At 42.4% G+C, this 19,602-nt stretch overlaps 1 protein-coding gene across 3 annotated transcripts in view; it reads right to left on the reverse strand.

The window, feature by feature from the left end:
- STAC2 (SH3 and cysteine rich domain 2) overlaps positions 1 to 19,602 on the reverse strand; it is a 307,072-nt gene that overhangs the window by 123,182 nt on the left and 164,288 nt on the right. The window lies entirely within an intron of this gene.

Below are 19,602 nucleotides of genomic sequence, written 5' to 3' on the forward strand. Positions count from 1 at the left end.
GTTGAATCCTAGACAGGCTCGATGGTCGCTGTTTTTCTCCCGCTTCAATTTTGTGGTTTCATACCTTCCGGGTTCTAAGAATGTGAAGGCTGATGCCCTTTCAAGGAGTTTTGTGCCTGATTCTCCGGGAGTTCCTGAGCCGGCCGGTATTCTCAAAGAGGGGGTAATTTTGTCTGCCATCTCCCCTGATTTGCGGCGGGTGCTGCAGGAGTTTCAGGCTGATAGACCTGACTGTTGCTCAGCGGAGAAGCTGTTTGTCCCTGATAGATGGACTAGTAGAGTTATCTCTGAGGTTCATTGTTCGGTGTTGGCTGGTCATCCTGGAATCTTTGGTACCAGAGATTTGGTGGCTAGATCCTTTTGGTGGCCTTCCTTGTCACGAGATGTGCGTTCTTTTGTGCAGTCCTGTGGGACTTGTGCTCGGGCTAAGCCCTGCTGTTCTCGTGCCAGTGGGTTGCTTTTGCCCTTGCCGGTCCCGAAAAGGCCCTGGACACATATTTCCATGGATTTTATTTCAGATCTCCCTGTCTCTCAGAGGATGTCAGTTATCTGGGTGGTTTGTGATCGCTTCTCTAAGATGGTCCATTTGGTACCTTTGCCTAAATTGCCTTCCTCCTCTGATTTGGTTCCATTGTTTTTCCAGCATGTGGTTCGTTTACATGGCATTCCGGAGAACATTGTGTCGGACAGAGGTTCCCAGTTTGTTTCAAGATTTTGGCGGTCCTTTTGTGCTAAGATGGGCATTGATTTGTCTTTTTCTTCAGCTTTCCATCCTCAGACAAATGGCCAAACCGAACGAACCAATCAGACTTTGGAAACATATCTGAGATGCTTTGTTTCTGCTGATCAGGATGATTGGGTGTTCTTCTTGCCTTTGGCTGAGTTCGCCCTTAATAATCGGGCCAGCTCGGCCACTTTGGTTTCGCCTTTTTTCTGTAATTCTGGTTTCCACCCTCGTTTTTCTTCAGGGCAGGTTGAGCCTTCGGACTGTCCTGGTGTGGATTCTGTGGTGGACAGGTTGCAGCAAATTTGGACTCACGTAGTGGACAATTTGACATTGTCTCAGGAGAAGGCTCAACATTTCGCTAACCGCCGTCGCTGTGTTGGTCCCCGACTTCGTGTTGGGGATTTGGTTTGGTTGTCGTCTCGTTTTGTTCCTATGAAGGTTTCGTCTCCTAAGTTTAAGCCTCGTTTCATTGGTCCTTATAAGATTTCTGAAATTCTTAATCCTGTGTCATTTCGTTTGGACCTTCCAGCTTCTTTCGCCATCCATAATGTGTTCCATAGGTCGTTATTGCGGAGATATGTGGCTCCTATGGTTCCCTCCGTTGATCCTCCTGCCCCGGTGTTGGTTGAGGGGGAGTTGGAGTATGTGGTGGAGAAGATTCTCGTATTTCGAGACGGAAACTTCAGTACCTAGTCAAGTGGAAGGGTTATGGTCAGGAGGATAATTCCTGGGTGGTTGCCTCTGATGTTCATGCTGCCGATCTTGTTCGTGCCTTTCATTTGGCTCGTCCGGATCGGCCTGGAGGCTCTGGTGAGGGTTTGGTGACCCCTCCTCAAGGGGGGGGTACTGTTGTGAATTCTGTTCTCGAGCTCCCTCCTGTGGTTATGAATGGTACTTCGGCGAGTTCTGTTCATGGACTCCCTCTAGTGGCTGTGAGTGGAGCTGCTGGTTCTGAGATTCCTTCTCCAGCTGATCTCGTTTAGGCCTTGGCTGGCTGCTCTATTTAACTCCACTCAGATCGTTACTTGATGCCAGCTGTCAATGTCCTAGTACTGGTTTAGTTCTCTTGGATCTTTCAGATGACCTGTCTACTTCAGCAAAAGCTAAGTCCCTGCTAGCTTATTTGTTACCACTGTTTTTTTGTCCAGCTTGCTATTATGATTTTGTCCTGTTAGCTGGAAGCTCTGGGATGCAGAGTGGCACCACCGCGCCGTGAGTCGGTGCGGTGGTTTCTTTTGCACACTCTGCGTGGTTTTTTGTTAGTTTTTTTATGCTGACCGCAAAGATACCTTTTCTATCCTCAGTCTGTTTAGTTAAGTCTGGCCTCCTATGCTGAAACCTATTTCATTCCTGCGTTTGTGACTTCCATCTTAACTCACAGTCAATATATGTGGGGGCTGCCTATTTCTTTGGGGAATTTCTCTGAGGCAAGGTAGGCTGTATTTTCTTTTTTTAGGGGTAGTTAGCCCTTAGGCTGTGAAGAGGCATCTAGGCAGAGTCAGGAACGCTCCACGGCTATTTCTAGTTGTTATGTTAGGATTAGGGGTTGCGGTCAGCAGAGCTCAAACTTCCCAGAGCTCGTCCTGTATTACTAGTTTGCTCATTTGGTCATTTCTAGTGCTCCTAACCACCAGCTCAACATAACAGTGAGCACTGACGGAACGGAAGAAAAATGCTTTTAACTCAGACTATGCATTTCGGGTCCGATCTGGCTCCATCTTCAGGTTATGTACTTGACGAAGGAGCCAGATTGGCCCCGAAATGCGTAGTTGAATTAAAAGTCTTTCTCATCCTTGGTCTCATCTGTTTCGGCAGCGCTCACCAAGACTGCAACTATTCACTTCATTGTTAATTGTTATTACTGAGTGGAGTTATAGTAAAGAAACATTAAGTTAATTATAAAGATGACCGGATCGCTTTGCACGACTGCAGTCCGTGGTTAGAGTCAGTATGTCTGGGCATGGGCAAAAGCTGTGGGAATTCCATCCCTTCTGGGATTCCAGGCTCAGCTTATGATTTGCCAGGCTGGTGAGATATCCTGCAAATCGCAAGCCAATCCTGGGGGAAAGGGATATTTGAGCATGCTCCTGTCCATGCCGAGAGACTACTAATCTGGAGCATGGACCAGTGTCGTCTGGAGTGATCTACTCCTCTCTATTCATTGGGTAAACTTGGGTTGCTCACCTGGAAGACAGCATTGGGTCCTTTTAGAAAAGGACATAAAATTCAGGATTTAGATCTATCAGCCACAACATCTGCAGAGAGTCTGATTTGATCAAAATTACCTTACATGTCAATATAAGTCCATATAATATATGCATTGGTCATTGATTTCAATGAAAACCATGCAAAACTTTATTTCACCTTTGGTAGTGCTCCAAGAAATTTTAATATTTGCTGCATATTTCTCACAGTTAATAACTGAAAGCTGGGGGCCATAGCAATAGGACACCCTGTCATAGGCTCAGCCTTCTTAAATCTTGCATTTTTCACACTGGCCACGCAGGCTGTTCAATACTTATACCTCATGTTTGATTAAATCCACATTTACATTATCAGTGATAGACTGACTCAGAGCCTATCTCTTGTACTGAAGCACCTAATGAGCATGTACAAGGGGAAGCAGCGTCAGTTGTGATATCACCTATTTTCATTGGCAGATCCAGTGTTATCAGCTGTGGATAGAGGTGTTACCAGTCATAGGAATCCTGCCTCTGTTTATAACTTGCTTAAAAGTCTTCTGTTATTAACAGGAAGTGTGAATCTTAATTAGCTCTCAGAAGTTGTTGGAAAAAATGCAAAATTACAATTTTTCCTTTAATAAACTGTATTGTGCAAAAGTTTTAGGATGGTGCGGAAAAAATGCTGCAAAGCAACAATGTTTTCAATAATAGAAGTGAAAATAGTTTATTTTTATCAATTACTTAAATGCAGAGTGAATTAAGAAAAGAGATTTCTAAATCAAATCAATACTTGACCACCCTTTTGCCTTCAAAATAGCAGCAAATCTTCTAGGTGCACTTGCACATAGCTGGGATTTTGTAGGATTATAGCAGTGACCTGTGAAATACTAAGGAAATCCTGAAAACATGACCTGTTGGTGGCTCTTGAGGACTGGAGTTGGGGAACACTGGATTATAGTAAGGTTTATGCGTAACAAATTATACCAATCTGGTAATAATGATCATCATTTTCATAGGTAGGTTAAACAGCTGAGTATGTGGCTTAACAGTGGGCGAGGAACTGCTACAAAGGTGAGGTTGTGGAAGACTGTTTCATGTTATAGGTCATACACCATGGGAAGACTGAGCACTGCAACAAGACACAAGGGAGTTTGTCATGATCTCCATGGCCAGAGAACTAGCATAAGCCTCAATAGGAACAAGCTCTTGGAAGATGTAACTATACTGACCATGAACTAAACCTACCGCATCATCTAGAAGTAGCCAGGTAGCATGTCCTACTTTTTATCCCTATATGCCCAGCGCCGGCCGGAGAACTAAATAATGCTAGCAGAGGTAAATATAAGACCTGACTCACCTCTAGAGAAATGCCCAAAAAGGAGACAGAGGCCCCCCACATATATTGGCGGTGATATGAGATGAAACAACAAACGCAGCAGGAAAATAGTTTTAGCAAATTTGAGGTCCGCTTTCTAGATAGCAGAAGACAGAAAGCATACTTTCATGGTCAGTAGAAAACCCTAACAAAACACATCCAGAAATTACTTTAGGACTCTGGCATTAACTCATAATACCAGAGTGGCAATTCCTGATCAACAAGAGCTTTCCAGACACAGTAACGAAACTGCAGCTGTGAACTGGAACCAAAATACAAAAACAAAACATGGACGAATGTCCAACTTATCTAGTAGATGTCTGGGAGCAGGAACAAGCACAGAGAGGCTTCTGATAACATTGTTGACCGGCAAGCATCTAACAGAGAAGCCAGGTTATATAGCGACACCCAGATCTAATCAGAACAGGTGAACAGGGAAGATGATGTCACAAGTTCAATTCCACCAGTAGCCACCGGGGGAGCCCAGAATCCAAATTCACAACAGTACCCCCCCCTCAAGGAGGGGGCACCGAACCCTCACCAGAACCACCAGGGCGATCAGGATGGGCCCTATGAAAGGCACGAACCAGATCAGAGGCATGAACATCAGATGCAGTGACCCAAGAATTATCCTCCTGGCCGTATCCCTTCCACTTGACCAGATACTGGAGTCTCCGTCTGGAAACACGGGAGTCTAGGATTTTTTCCACAACGTACTCCAACTCACCCTCAACCAACACCGGAGCAGGAGGCTCAACGGAAGGCACAACCGGTGCCTCATACCTGCGCAATAACGACCGATGAAAAACGTTATGAATAGAAAAGGATGCAGGGAGGTCCAAACGGAAGGAAACAGGGTTAAGAATCTCCAATATTTTATACGGACCGATGAACCGAGGCTTAAACTTAGGAGATGAGACCCTCATAGGGACAAAACGAGAAGACAACCACACCAAATCTCCAACACAAAGCCGAGGACCAACACGACGGTGACGGTTGGCAAAAAGCTGAGTCTTCTCCTGGGACAACTTTAAATTGTCCATCACCTGCCCCCAGATATGATGCAATCTCTCCACCACCGCATCCACTCCAGGACAATCCGAGGATTCCATCTGACCGGAGGAAAATCGAGGGTGGAACCCCGAATTACAGAAAAACGGGGACACCAAAGTGGCAGAGCTGGCCCGATTATTGAGGGCGAACTCCGCCAATGGCAAAAAAGCAACCCAATCATCCTGGTCAGCAGACACAAAACACCTCAGATATGTCTCCAGGGTCTGATTAGTCCGCTCGGTCTGGCCATTAGTCTGAGGGTGAAAAGCAGACGAAAAAGACAAATCTATGCCCATCCTAGCACAGAATGCCCGCCAAAATCTAGACACAAATTGGGTTCCTCTGTCAGAAACGATATTCTCAGGAATACCATGCAAACGAACAACATTTTGAAAAAACAGGGGCACCAACTCGGAAGAAGAAGGCAATTTGGGCAGGGGAACCAAATGGACCATCTTAGAAAAACGGTCACACACCACCCAGATGACAGACATCTTCTGAGAAACAGGCAGATCTGAAATAAAATCCATCGAGATGTGTGTCCAAGGCCTCTTAGGAATAGGCAAGGGCAACAATAATCCACTAGCCCGAGAACAACAAGGCTTGGCCCGAGCACAAACGTCACAAGACTGCACAAAGCCTCGCACATCTCGTGACAGGGAAGGCCACCAGAAGGATCTTGCCACCAAATCCCTGGTACCAAAAATTCCAGGATGACCTGCCAATGCAGAAGAATGTACCTCAGAGATGACTCTACTGGTCCAATCATCAGGAACAAACAACCTATCAGGCGGACAACGATCCGGTCTATCCGCCTGAAACTCCTGCAAGGCCCGCCGCAGGTCTGGAGAAACGGCTGACAAGATAACTCCCTCCTTAAGAATACCTGTGGGGTCAGAGTTGCCGGGTGAATCAGGCTCAAAACTCCTAGAAAGGGCATCCGCCTTAACATTCTTAGAACCCGGTAGGTACGATACCACAAAATTAAACCGAGAGAAAAATAATGACCAGCGCGCCTGTCTAGGATTCAGGCGCCTGGCGGTCTCAAGATAGATCAAATTTTTGTGGTCAGTCAATACCACCACCTGATGTCTGGCCCCCTCGAGCCAATGGCGCCATTCCTCAAACGCCCACTTCATGGCCAAAAGCTCCCGATTCCCAACATCATAATTCCGCTCAGCGGGCGAAAATTTACGGGAAAAGAAGGCACAAGGCCTCATCACGGCGCAGTCAGAACTTTTCTGCGACAACACTGCCCCAGCCCCGATCTCAGAAGCGTCGACCTCAACCTGAAAAGGAAGAGTCACATCAGGCTGACGCAACACAGGGGCAGAAGAAAAACGGCGCTTAAGCTCCTGAAAGGCCTCCACAGCATCAGGGGACCAATTAGCAACATCAGCACCCTGTCTAGTCAAATCGGTCAATGGCTTAACGACATCCGAAAAACCAGAAATAAATCGACGATAAAAGTTGGCAAAGCCCAAAAATTTCTGAAGACTTTTAAGAGAAGAGGGCTGCGTCCAATCACAAATAGCTTGAACCTTGACAGGATCCATCTCAATGGAAGAGGGAGAAAAAATATATCCCAAAAAGGAAATTCTCTGAACCCCAAAAACGCACTTAGAACCCTTGACACACAGAGAATTAGACCGCAAAACCTGAAAAACCCTCTTAACTTGCCGGACATGAGAGTCCCAATCATCCGAAAAAATCAGAATATCATCCAGATACACTATCATAAATTTATCCAAAAAATCGCGGAAAATATCATGCATAAAGGACTGGAAGACTGAAGGGGCATTAGAAAGACCAAAAGGCATCACCAAATACTCAAAGTGGCCCTCGGGCGTATTAAATGCGGTTTTCCACTCATCCCCCTGCCTGATCCGCACCAAATTATACGCTCCACGGAGATCAATCTTAGAGAACCACTTGGCCCCCTTTATGCGAGCAAACAAATCAGTCAGCAACGGCAATGGGTATTGATATTTAACCGTGATTTTATTCAAAAGCCGATAATCAATACATGGTCTCAAAGAGCCGTCTTTTTTTGACACAAAGAAAAAACCGGCTCCTAAGGGAGATGACGATGGACGAATATGTCCCTTTTCCAAGGACTCCTTTATATATTCTCGCATAGCAGTATGTTCAGGCACAGACAGATTAAATAAACGACCCTTTGGGTATTTACTACCCGGAATTAAATCTATAGCACAATCGCACTCACGGTGCGGAGGTAGTGAACCCAGCTTGGGTTCTTCAAAGACGTCACGATAATCAGACAGGAACTCAGGGATTTCAGAGGGAATAGATGATGAAATGGACACCAAAGGTACGTCCCCATGAGTCCCCTTACATCCCCAGCTCAACACAGACATAGCTCTCCAGTCAAGGACTGGGTTGTGAGACTGCAGCCATGGCAATCCCAGCACCAAATCATCATGTAGATTATACAGCACCAGAAAACGAATAGTCTCCTGGTGATCCGGATTAATACACATAGTCACTTGTGTCCAGTATTGTGGTTTATTATTAGCCAATGGGGTGGAGTCAATCCCCTTCAGAGGAATAAGAGTTTCCAAAGGCTCTAAATCATACCCACAACGATTGGCAAAGGACCAATCCATAAGACTCAAAGCGGCGCCAGAGTCGATATAGGCGTCCGTAGTAATAGATGACAAAGAGCAAATCAGGGTCACAGACAAAATAAATTTAGACTGTAAAGTGCCAATGGGAACGGATTTATCAAGCTTTTTAGTACGCTTAAAGCATGCTGATATAACATGAGTAGAATCCCCACAATAGAAACACAACCCATTTTTCCGTCTAAAATTCTGCCGCTCGCTTCTGGACAGAATTCTATCACACTGCATGTTTTCTGGCGTCTTCTCAGTGGACACCGCCAGATGGTGCACTGGTTTGCGCTCCCGCAGACGCCTATCGATCTGAATGGCCATTGTCATGGACTCATTCAGACTTGCAGGCACAGGGAACCCCACCATAACATCCTTAATGGCATCAGAAAGACCCTCTCTGAAAGTAGCCGCCAAGGCACACTCATTCCACTGAGTAAGCACAGACCATTTACGGAATTTTTGGCAGTAAATTTCAGCTTCATCTTGCCCCTGCGATAGGGACATCAAAGTTTTTTCTGCCTGAAGTTCCAAATGAGGTTCCTCATACAGCAAGCCCAAGGCCAGAAAAAACGCATCCACATTGCGCAACGCAGGATCCCCTGGTGCCAATGCAAAAGCCCAATCTTGAGGGTCGCCGCGGAGCAAGGAAATCACAATCCCAACCTGCTGTGCAGGGTCTCCAGCAGAACGAGATTTCAGGGACAAAAATAACTTACAATTATTTCTAAAATTCTGAAAGCTAGATCTATTCCCTGAGAAGAATTCCGGCAAAGGAATTCTCGGCTCTGATACCGGAGCATGAACAACAAAATCTTGCAAACTTTGTACTTTCGTGGCGAGATTATTCAAACCTGCAGTTACACTCTGTAGATCCATTATAGACAGGTGAACATAGAGCCATTCAAAGATTAGAAGGAGAGAGAAAAAAAAGAAAGACTGCAGCATAGACAGACTGGCAAGTGATCCAATTAAGAGCACACTAACTACTAGAGAAAAAAAAAAAAAAAAAAAAAAAAAAAAAATTTTCAGCAGACTTCTTATTTCTCTCCTTTCTCAGCCAAGGATTTTAACCCTTTAGTGGGCCGGTCAAACTGTCATGATCTCCATGGCCAGAGAACTAGCATAAGCCTCAATAGGAACAAGCTCTTGGAAGATGTAACTATACTGACCATGAACTAAACCTACCGCATCATCTAGAAGTAGCCAGGTAGCATGTCCTACTTTTTATCCCTATATGCCCAGCGCCGGCCGGAGAACTAAATAATGCTAGCAGAGGTAAATATAAGACCTGACTCACCTCTAGAGAAATGCCCAAAAAGGAGACAGAGGCCCCCCACATATATTGGCGGTGATATGAGATGAAACAACAAACGCAGCAGGAAAATAGTTTTAGCAAATTTGAGGTCCGCTTTCTAGATAGCAGAAGACAGAAAGCATACTTTCATGGTCAGTAGAAAACCCTAACAAAACACATCCAGAAATTACTTTAGGACTCTGGCATTAACTCATAATACCAGAGTGGCAATTCCTGATCAACAAGAGCTTTCCAGACACAGTAACGAAACTGCAGCTGTGAACTGGAACCAAAATACAAAAACAAAACATGGACGAATGTCCAACTTATCTAGTAGATGTCTGGGAGCAGGAACAAGCACAGAGAGGCTTCTGATAACATTGTTGACCGGCAAGCATCTAACAGAGAAGCCAGGTTATATAGCGACACCCAGATCTAATCAGAACAGGTGAACAGGGAAGATGATGTCACAAGTTCAATTCCACCAGTAGCCACCGGGGGAGCCCAGAATCCAAATTCACAACAGGAGTTATACTGTATCAGCAAAGTTTCTCCCAAGCAAAAATTTCAATGCAGACTAGGATTTCAAGATGCGCAGTTTAAGGTTTTTCGAAGACTAACCTGTAAGGAGGGTGGAGATTCCTAGCAAGTCTGGGGCTGTATTTTAGGAAATCGTGTTGGGGATTTGGTCATGCATTATGGTGTCCTCAATGCTGAGAAATACAAGCAGATTTCTGATGCATTCTCAACATAGAGGCATCTGATTGGTTTCAAATTTATTCTGCAGCAAGAAACATACAGCCAATTTCATTAAGAACGTTCTTAAGAGTAAGGAAGAACAAGGAGTTCTGGAAGTGATTATATGACCCCCACAGAGCCTCGATCTCAATAACATCAAGGCTTTGTGGAAGTACATAAAGAGACAGACAGATTTGCACAAGCCTACATCCACAGAAGATCTTTGGTTAGTTCTCCAAGATGTTTGGAACAACCTTCCTGCTGAACGCCTCCAAAACTGTTTGCAAGTATCTATAGAAGAATTGATGCTGTTTTGAAAGCAAAGTGTGCTCACACCAACTATTGATTTTATTTAGAATTCTCTTTTGTTCTTCCATTTTCAATTTTGTTTGTTAATAAAAAACAAATTATTAACACTTCTATTTTTTAAAGCATTCTCACTTTGCAGCATTTTACCAGCACCTGCTTAAAATTTGTGCCCAAGTACTGTAAATTGTGGTATGAGAAAACAAACCCATTGTTAATATTTTTTAACAATACATTTAACACAACAAATCCTGATTCAAAGCATTGATCATTTTCTGAATATGCATTGCCTTTAAGAATCATAGTAATGCCAAGCTGCCACATCTAGAGCTACCAAAATATTGTCATGCATTTTCTAAAAGACACATCGATTTAATAAAGTAAAGCATTAATCTTGCTCATTTATTAGCAGAAGTCATCTCCTCAAATTCACAGCACATTGTAAGAAACTAATGGTTAAAGTAGATATTCTTAATTGTCAGCTGTCACAAAAGAAGAGTACACAGAATGGACTGAGTGAAGGGAACAATAATATTTTATAGAAAATGTCATAAAATTATTGGCTGTTCCTCAGCTGGAAAGTGAATCGCTTACACATAGAAATAATTGTTCTTGTCTGTGTGATATTATCCAACAGTAATGGGTAAGTGGTTGTCCCTCATCTTGTTAAAGCTGTGGAGTTAATTTATTGTAAATTTGAGAAATGGGTTCTAAAAAAAAATTCATCAAGTTCAACCATTTATCAATAAGTTATACAGTTGCATGAAAAATTTGGGCACCCCATGTCAAAATTACTGTTATTGTGAAGAATTAAGTAAGTTGAAGATGAAATGATCTCTAGAAGACCTAAAGTTAAAGATGACAGTTTTCCTTTGTATTTTAGGCAAAAAAAATAAATATATATATACATAGTTACATAGTTATTAAGGTTGAAAGAAGACTGTAAGTCCATCTAGTTCAACCCATAGCCTAGCCTAACATGCCCTAACATGTTGATCCAGGGGAAGGCAAAAAAACCCCATGTGGCAAAGAGTAACTCCACCATGGGGAAAAAAATTCCTTCCCGACTCCACATACGGCAATCAGACTAGTTCCCTGGATCAACGCCTTATCAAGGAATCTAGTGTATATACCCTGTAACATTATACTTTTCCAGAAAGGCATCCAGTCCCCTCTTAAATTTAATTAATGAATCACTCATTACAACATCATACGGCAGAGAGTTCCATAGTCTCACTGCTCTTACAGTAAAGAATCCGCGTCTATTATTATGCTTAAACCTTCTTTCCTCCAGACGTAGAGGATGCCCCCTTGTCCCTGTCTCAGGTCTATGATTAAAAAGATCATCAGAAAGGTCTTTGTACTGTCCCCTCATATATTTATACATTAACATAAGATCACCCCTTAGTCTTCGTTTTTCCAAACTAAATAGCCCCAAGTGTAATAACCTATCTTGGTATTGCAGACCCCTCAGTCCTCTAATAACCTTGGTCGCTCTTCTCTGCACCCGCTCCAGTTCAGCTATGTCTTTCTTATACACCGGAGACCAGAACTGTGCACAGTATTCTAAGTGTGGTCGAACTAGTGACTTGTATAGAGGTAAAATTATGTTCTCCTCATGAGCATCTATGCCTCTTTTAATACATCCCATTATTTTATTTGCCTTTGTAGCAGCTGCCTGACACTGGCCACTGAATATGAGTTTGTCATCCACCCATACTCCCAGGTCTTTTTCATTGACGGTTTTGCCCAGAGTTTTAGAATTAAGCACATAGTTATACATCTTATTACTTCTACCCATTTATCCCCATTAAAGCTCATTTGCCATTTATCAGCCCAAGCTTCTAGTTTACATAAATCATCCTGTAATATAAAATTGTCCTCCCCTGTATTGATTACCCTGCAGAGTTTAGTGTCATCTGCAAATATTGAAATTCTACTCTGAATGCCCCCTACAAGGTCATTAATAAATATGTTAAAAAGAAGAGGGCCCAATACTGACCCCTGTGGTACCCCACTGCTAACCGCGACCCAGTCCGAGTGTGCTCCATTAATAACCACCCTTTGTTTCCTATCCCTGAGCCAGCTCTCAACCCACTTACACATATTTTCCCCTATCCCCATTACTCTCATTTTATGTAACAACCTTTTGTGTGGCACCGTATCAAAAGCTTTGGAAAAGTCCATATATACTACGTCCACTGGGTTCCCTTGGTCCAGTCCTGAACTTACCTCTTCATAGAAGCTGATCAAATTAGTCTGACATGAACGGTCCCTAGTAAACCCGTGCTGATACTGGGTCATGAGGTTATTCCTCTTCAGATACTCCAGCATAGCATCCCTTAGAATGCCCTCCAGGATTTTACCCACAGTAGAGGTTAAACTTACTGGCCTATAATTACCGAGTTCAGTTTTTGCCCCTTTTTTGAATATTGGCACCACATTTGCTATACGCCAGTCCTGTGGTACAGACCCTGTTATTATGGAGTCTTTAAAGATTAAAAATAATGGTCTATCAATGACTGTACTTAGTTCCTGCAGTACTCGGGGGTGTATCCCATCCGGGCCCGGAGATTTGTCAATTTTAGTTATTTTTAGACGCCGCTGTACTTCCTGCTGGGTTAAGCAGGTGACATTTAATGGGGAATTTTTATCACTAGTCATTTTGTCTGCCATGGGATTTTCTTTTGTAAATACTGATGAAAAAAAGTCATTTAGCATATTGGCTTTTTCCTCATCCTCATCCACCATTTCACCCAGACTATTTTTAAGGGGGCCAACACTGTCATTTTTTAGTTTCTTACTATTTATATAGTTAAAGAATATTTTGGGATTATTTTTACTCTCTCTGGCAATGAGTCTCTCTGTCTCAATCTTTGCTGCCTTGATTTGCTTTTTACAGAATTTATTCAGTTTTCTGTATTTATTTAATGCCTCCTCACTACCTACTTCCTTTAATTCTCTAAATGCTTTCTTTTTGTCCCTTATTGCGCCCCTTACAGCTCTATTTAGCCATATTGGTTTCCTCCTATTTCTAGTATGTTTATTCCCATACGGTATATACTGTGCACAGGTCCTATCCAGGATGCTAATAAACGTCTCCCATTTTCTTTGTGTATTTTTATGTCTCAGGATATCGTCCCAGTTAATTGCACCAAGATCCTCTCTCATCCGTTGGAAATTTGCCCTCCTGAAGTTTAGTGTCCTTGTCACCCCCCTACTACCCATCTTATTAAAGGTTACATGAAAACTTATTATTTTGTGATCACTATTCCCCAAGTGACCCCCAACACTTATATTTGATATGCGGTCTGGCCTGTTGGTTAATATTAGGTCTAGCAGTGCCCCCCTCCTTGTTGGGTCCTGAACCAGTTGTGAAAGGTAATTGTCTCTCATAGTTGTCAAAAACCGATTACCTTTGCTGGAACTGCAGGTTTCTGTTCCCCAATCTATTTCAGGGTAGTTGAAGTCCCCCATAATAATGACTTCTCCTTGAGTCGCAGCTTCATCTATTTGCTTTACGAGGATATTCTCCATTGCTTCCATTAGTTTTGGAGATTTATAACAAACCCCTATCAGTAATTTATTATTTTTTCCCCCTCCCCTTATCTCCACCCACAGAGACTCTACATTTTCATTAGATTCACCTATATTATCACGCAGGATGGGTTTTAAGGTCGATTTTACATACAGACACACCCCACCCCCTCGCTTATCTGTACGGTCATTTCTGAAAAGGCTATAGCCCTGCAAGTTAACAGCCCAGTCATGGCTCTCATCCAGCCACGTCTCAGATATCCCCACCATGTCATAATTATGCTCCAACAACATTAGTTCTAATTCATCCATTTTGTTGGCGAGGCTTCTGGCATTAGTATACATGCACTTGATGTTACTCTCTGTACCTCTATTCTTTCTTAAATTACTAACTGTTCTAACCCCACCCCCCATGCCACCGCCACCCCCAACTTCCTTATTTCTGCCCAGGTCTCTATCTGCACTATCTTCCCCTCCTATAAAATGAATACCCTCCCCCCCAATATATACTGTATATATTTTCATCTTTTGAAAATTACAAAAAGGAAAATGGGCCAATGCCAAAGTTTGGGCACCCTGCATGGTTAGTACCTCATATCACCCCCTTTTGCAAGTATCACATCTTATAAACATTTTTTTTGTAGCCAGCCAAGAGTCTTTCAATATTTGTTTGAGGGATTTTCATCCATTCTTCCTTCGAAAATCCTTCCAGTTCTGTGAGATTCCTAGGTAGTCTATGTTCTGCTATTTTGAGGTCTAGCCACAGATTTTCAATGATTTTCAGATTAGAAAACTGTGAGGGTCATTGTAAAATCTTCAGCTTGCGCCTTTTGAGGTAATCTGTTGTGGATTTTGACATAAGATCATTATGCATTTGTAAAAGCTATTCTCTTTTCAACTTAAGCTTTTTTGCAGATGGCGTTGCATTTGCATCAAGAATTTGTTGAAATTTCATTGAATCCATTCTTCCCTCTACCTGTGAAATATTCCTCATGCCATTCGCTGCAACACAATCGCAAAGCATGATTGATCCACACCCATGCTTAATGGTTGGCGAAAAGTTATTTTCCTAAAATTCGGTGCCCTTTTTTCTCTACAAATACCTTTAATCATTGTGTTCACAGAGTTCTATTTTTACCTCATCGGTCCAAAATGCATCAGACTTGTTTAGATATTCTTTTGCATACTTCTGACTCTGAATTTTATTGTGAGGATGCAGGAGATGTTTTCTTCTCATGACTCTTCCACGAAGGCCATATTTGTGCATGTGTCTCTGAACAGTACAACAATGTACCTCAACTCCAGAGTCTACTAAATCTTTCTGAAGGTCTTTTGCAGTCAAGAGGGGGTTCTGAATTGCCTCTTTAGCAATCCTACCAGCAGCTCTAACAGCTCTTTTGCTTGAACTTTCAGACCTTATTTTGGCCTCCATTGTTCCTGTTAACTGCCATTTCTTAATTACAGTTCAAACTGAGGAAAGGGCAACTTGAAAACATTGTGCTATCTTTTTATCGCCTTCACCTGCTTTGTGGGCCTCCACCATTTTCATTTTCAGAGTGCTAAGCAGCTGCTTAGAAGAACCCATGGCTGCGTTTTTTTTGAACAAGGTTAGAGGAGGCTATTTTTTTTATATTGCTGGGAAAGTTGTATCACCTGGCCTTTCCAGCAAAAAGGTCTGAAACCTTGGTCAAAGTTATCTGAGAGCACAAATATTCAAGGGTGCCAAAATTTAGCATCTGTTCCTTTTCCTTTTTGTAATATTTAAAATGTATATACATATATATATACAGGCAGCACTCCAATAAATAGTGAAAAAAAGTGGTCTCTATTAGCCCATTTGGTGTGGCAACATGTCGGCTGTTACCAGCCTTTCTCTTTTTGAGAAAGGCTGGTCGCAGCCGAAATGTTGCCACACCATATAGGATAATAAGGTGCACTTCTTTTTCACTATTTTCTGCAGTGCTGCCTGCCTTTTACTTTATATTACTTCTACAAACGGACATTTGTTAGGAGGGCCTTGCACTCAAAATTTCTTCTTTACGGTGCTGTTCCATTTTTTCTGTATATATATATATATATTATATATATATATATTAGCAAAAAATAGGAACAGCACAACTACTTATCTTCAGGTGCAAGGCCCCCAGGCAACCTGTCCAATGATTGTACCAAATGCATAAAAATTCAAAAAAGAAGGCAAGACAAGGATATGGAGTGCTGCCTTCTTTTTTGAATATATATATAAAACACAAAGTAAAATGTGTCATCTTTAACCCCTTAGTGACAGAGCCAATTTTGTACTTAATGACCAGGCCAATTTTACAATTCTGACCACTGTCACTTTATGAGATTATAGCTCTGGAACGCTTCAACGTATCCCACTGGTTCTGAGATTGTTTTTTCATGACATTTATGCTAGTGGTAAAATTTCTTCGATATGAATGCGTTTTGTTTTTGAAAAAAACGGAAATTTGGCAAAAAATGTGAAAATTTAGCAAATTTAACATTTTTGTGCCCTTAAATCAGAAAGTCATATCACACAAAATCGTTAATAAATAACATACTTTACATCAGCACAATTTTGGAAACATAATCTTTGCTATGAAGTTTATAAGGGTTAAAAGTTGACCTGCGATTTCTCATTTTTCCAACAAAATTTACAAAACCACCTCACATTTGAAGTGAGTTTGAGGGGTCAATATAACAGAAAATACCTCAAAGTGACACCATTCTAAAAACTATACCTTTCAAGGTGCTCAAAACCACATTCAAGAAGTTTATTAACCCTTTAGGTGCTTCACGAGAACTAAAGCAATGTGGAAGGAAAAAATGAAAATTTTAATTTTTCACAACAAAATTATTTTAGAACCAAACTTTTTTTTTTCCGCAAGGATATCAGGAGAAAATGGACCACAAAATTAGCTGTGCAATTTCTCCTGAGTGCGCTGATACCCCATATGTGGTGGAAAGCCACTGTTTGTGTGCATGGCAGGGCTCAGAAGGGAGGAAGCACCATTTGACTTTTTGAACGCATAATTGGCTGGTATCAAAGGCAGGCACCATGTTGCGTTTTGATACACCTGATGTACCTAAACAGCGGAAACCCCACAGTTCTAATTCCAACCTACCCCTGACCATAATCCCAACCACAACCCTAACCCCAACTCCAACACCCCAACCGTATCCCCAACACAACCATATCCCTAACACAACCGTATCCCCAACACAACCCTAACCCCAACACAAACCTAACTCCAACCCTAACCCCAACACCACAACCGTAACCACAACACCACAACCGTAACCCCAACTCAACCCTAACCTCATCACAGCCCCAACCCTAGCCCCAACCCTAACCCCAAACCTAACCCTAGCTGTAACCCTAGCCCCAACTATAACCGTAGCCCAACCCTAACCCTAGCTCTAACCCTAGCCCCAACCCTAACCCTAATGGAAAAATGGAAAAAAATACATCTTTTATTGTATTATTTTTACCTAACTAAGGGGGTGATAAAAGGGGTTTGATTTACTATTATTTTTTTATTTTGATCACTGTGATAGGGTCTATCACAGTAATCAAAATGATCCAGTAGGAAAAATCTCCTATTGTTACCAGGTGCCGGCCGGCAGATCTTGGCAGGCGCACTGCGCTTGCGCCCGCCATTTTCTTCCCCGAAGAAGACGCCGGAGGACAAAGCCGGAGGTATCAGGGGGGGAACTCGGGGGACCCCATTTCTCTCTCCTCTGGAATGCTAGATCATATTAGAGGAGAGAGAAATAAATGGAAAATCTGAGTTTTTTTTGCGGTCACCGTTATTCGGTGAATAATTGCGATTGCAACATTGGGGACTCGGCTACCGCATGAAGATGGGAGGCGCTGGACCCGGACCGCGACGCCCATCGGACCGGACCGCCCCCCCAGGTGAGTATAATCTAACTTGTTTTTCCTCTTTTTCAGGTTACATCGGGGGGCTTATCTACAGCATTACAGAATGCTCTAGCTAAGCCCCTGATGGCGGTGGCCGAAGCTTATATATGAAAAAGTAGATGACAGATTCCCTTTAACTGAGTGCCCAAACTTTTACATGCCATTGTATGGGGCATAAAGTCCCTTTAGGCTTTATTTCAGATTTCTCATTGGGACCTTGAATCTTTAGGTTACCCCTCTGCAAATAAAGCTTTCCCCAAAATTTTGCACAAACCATTGGCTACATAATCATAAATACAAAAAGGCAATCCCTGCATGTGTTGAGGCTGTCTAACAGCTGCAAAACATGCAGCTGCAAGGAATCGAACATATTATCCGAACACGCCCAAGATACTCAGTTAACACCCGAGCATGCTCGAATACCAAGTTATCCGAACACATTCGCTGATCAATAGTGGTGATGCAATTGTCCATATTGTAATTCTAAAAGTAATTATGTGTAAAAGTCTTTAAAGATGTTGCCTCCTCCTAAAACCTAATTTTCACTGTTAAGGAATTCTGAGGAAATAAAGGATGTTCCTCCATTCATGACCCTCATTTGCCAGCAAGCTACAGTGTAGAGCACCTATCTTAAAGCCTCTCTTATTCTGGAGGACTCATCATGTCCATGCACTACACAAACAATCCAATGATTTCAATGACAGCTGGGAAATAATTAGTTTCGCCTGTAGTGGAGTTGTGAGGGACATTGGATTATGTGGTTTCCCATGAAAAATAGCTGATAATAAGGGATCTCAGTAAGGGAGATCATCTTATTCTTATGAACAGTAAAGTAGAAAGGATTGCCCAAAATCAAAAACTCTGTTAGGTTAGGTGCACATGACCATTTCCTTTCCATCCGAGAAAAAGCGGTCCAATTATTCCAATTGGACTTTGATCAGAGCAGCATCAGTTTTTCTCATAGGTTGCATTTCAGACTTTGATCTGACACTCTGATAAAAAATAGGATAAGTCTCTGATTTTTTTCCTTGGACTACTTGGCCCGAGTAAAAAAATTGGTCATGTGCACAGCCACATAGAATATCATGGGTACGAATGCTATCCATAAAAATCATGGGTAGCACGTGTCTGATATAATCGGTTTTGTGCACAAACCCTTAAAGGGGTTCTCAGGTTCTCATGTGGCTTAAACAAGCAGCATTGCAAATTACTTATTAAACATCCTCACTAATCTAACAAATTTAGAGATTTTTCATTTTTGTAGTGTACCACTTTTTGCCTAACTGACCAACCAACCTGTGGTCTCAGAGTGATCAGTTATCTAGACAAGGAGCAAGTGCTGCTAACAGGCTCTATGTTTTAGAGTGGCCTTTTTCTTCTGGCATGCTGCAGAGGCAAAAATGCCTCTGCTAGAAGGTTGGAGAGTTTATTCAGGCATACCATGCCGGTGGTCCAAACTGTCAATATACAGGAATGCACTGCTCCTGGCAAAGCAGTAAGCCAGCAGCTGGGAGAGGTGCGCTCCAAAAGAAGTGACGTTGAGACATCCCTTTTAAGGAGAATTATGACCACTTGACCACCAGTCCATACAAAAACTTTTCTGACCACTTGTTTCACTTGTAACTCCATATAACATACAAAATTACATTTTTCTGCTCAGTGTAAACTGACTGAATCTCCAGTGACAAAACGCATTCTTTAATGATAAGTTATGTTCACACTGTCCGCTCAAAAAAAATAGCAGGAAAAAGCGCTAACAAAAAGATCAAAAGAATAGCCCTATTCATGTGGGAAAAAGATTTGCTGTTCATATGTTAAGGTTTTT

This window comes from Ranitomeya variabilis, chromosome 4 (assembly GCF_051348905.1).
Source record: "Ranitomeya variabilis isolate aRanVar5 chromosome 4, aRanVar5.hap1, whole genome shotgun sequence".
NCBI classification, from domain to species: Eukaryota; Metazoa; Chordata; class Amphibia; order Anura; family Dendrobatidae; genus Ranitomeya; species Ranitomeya variabilis.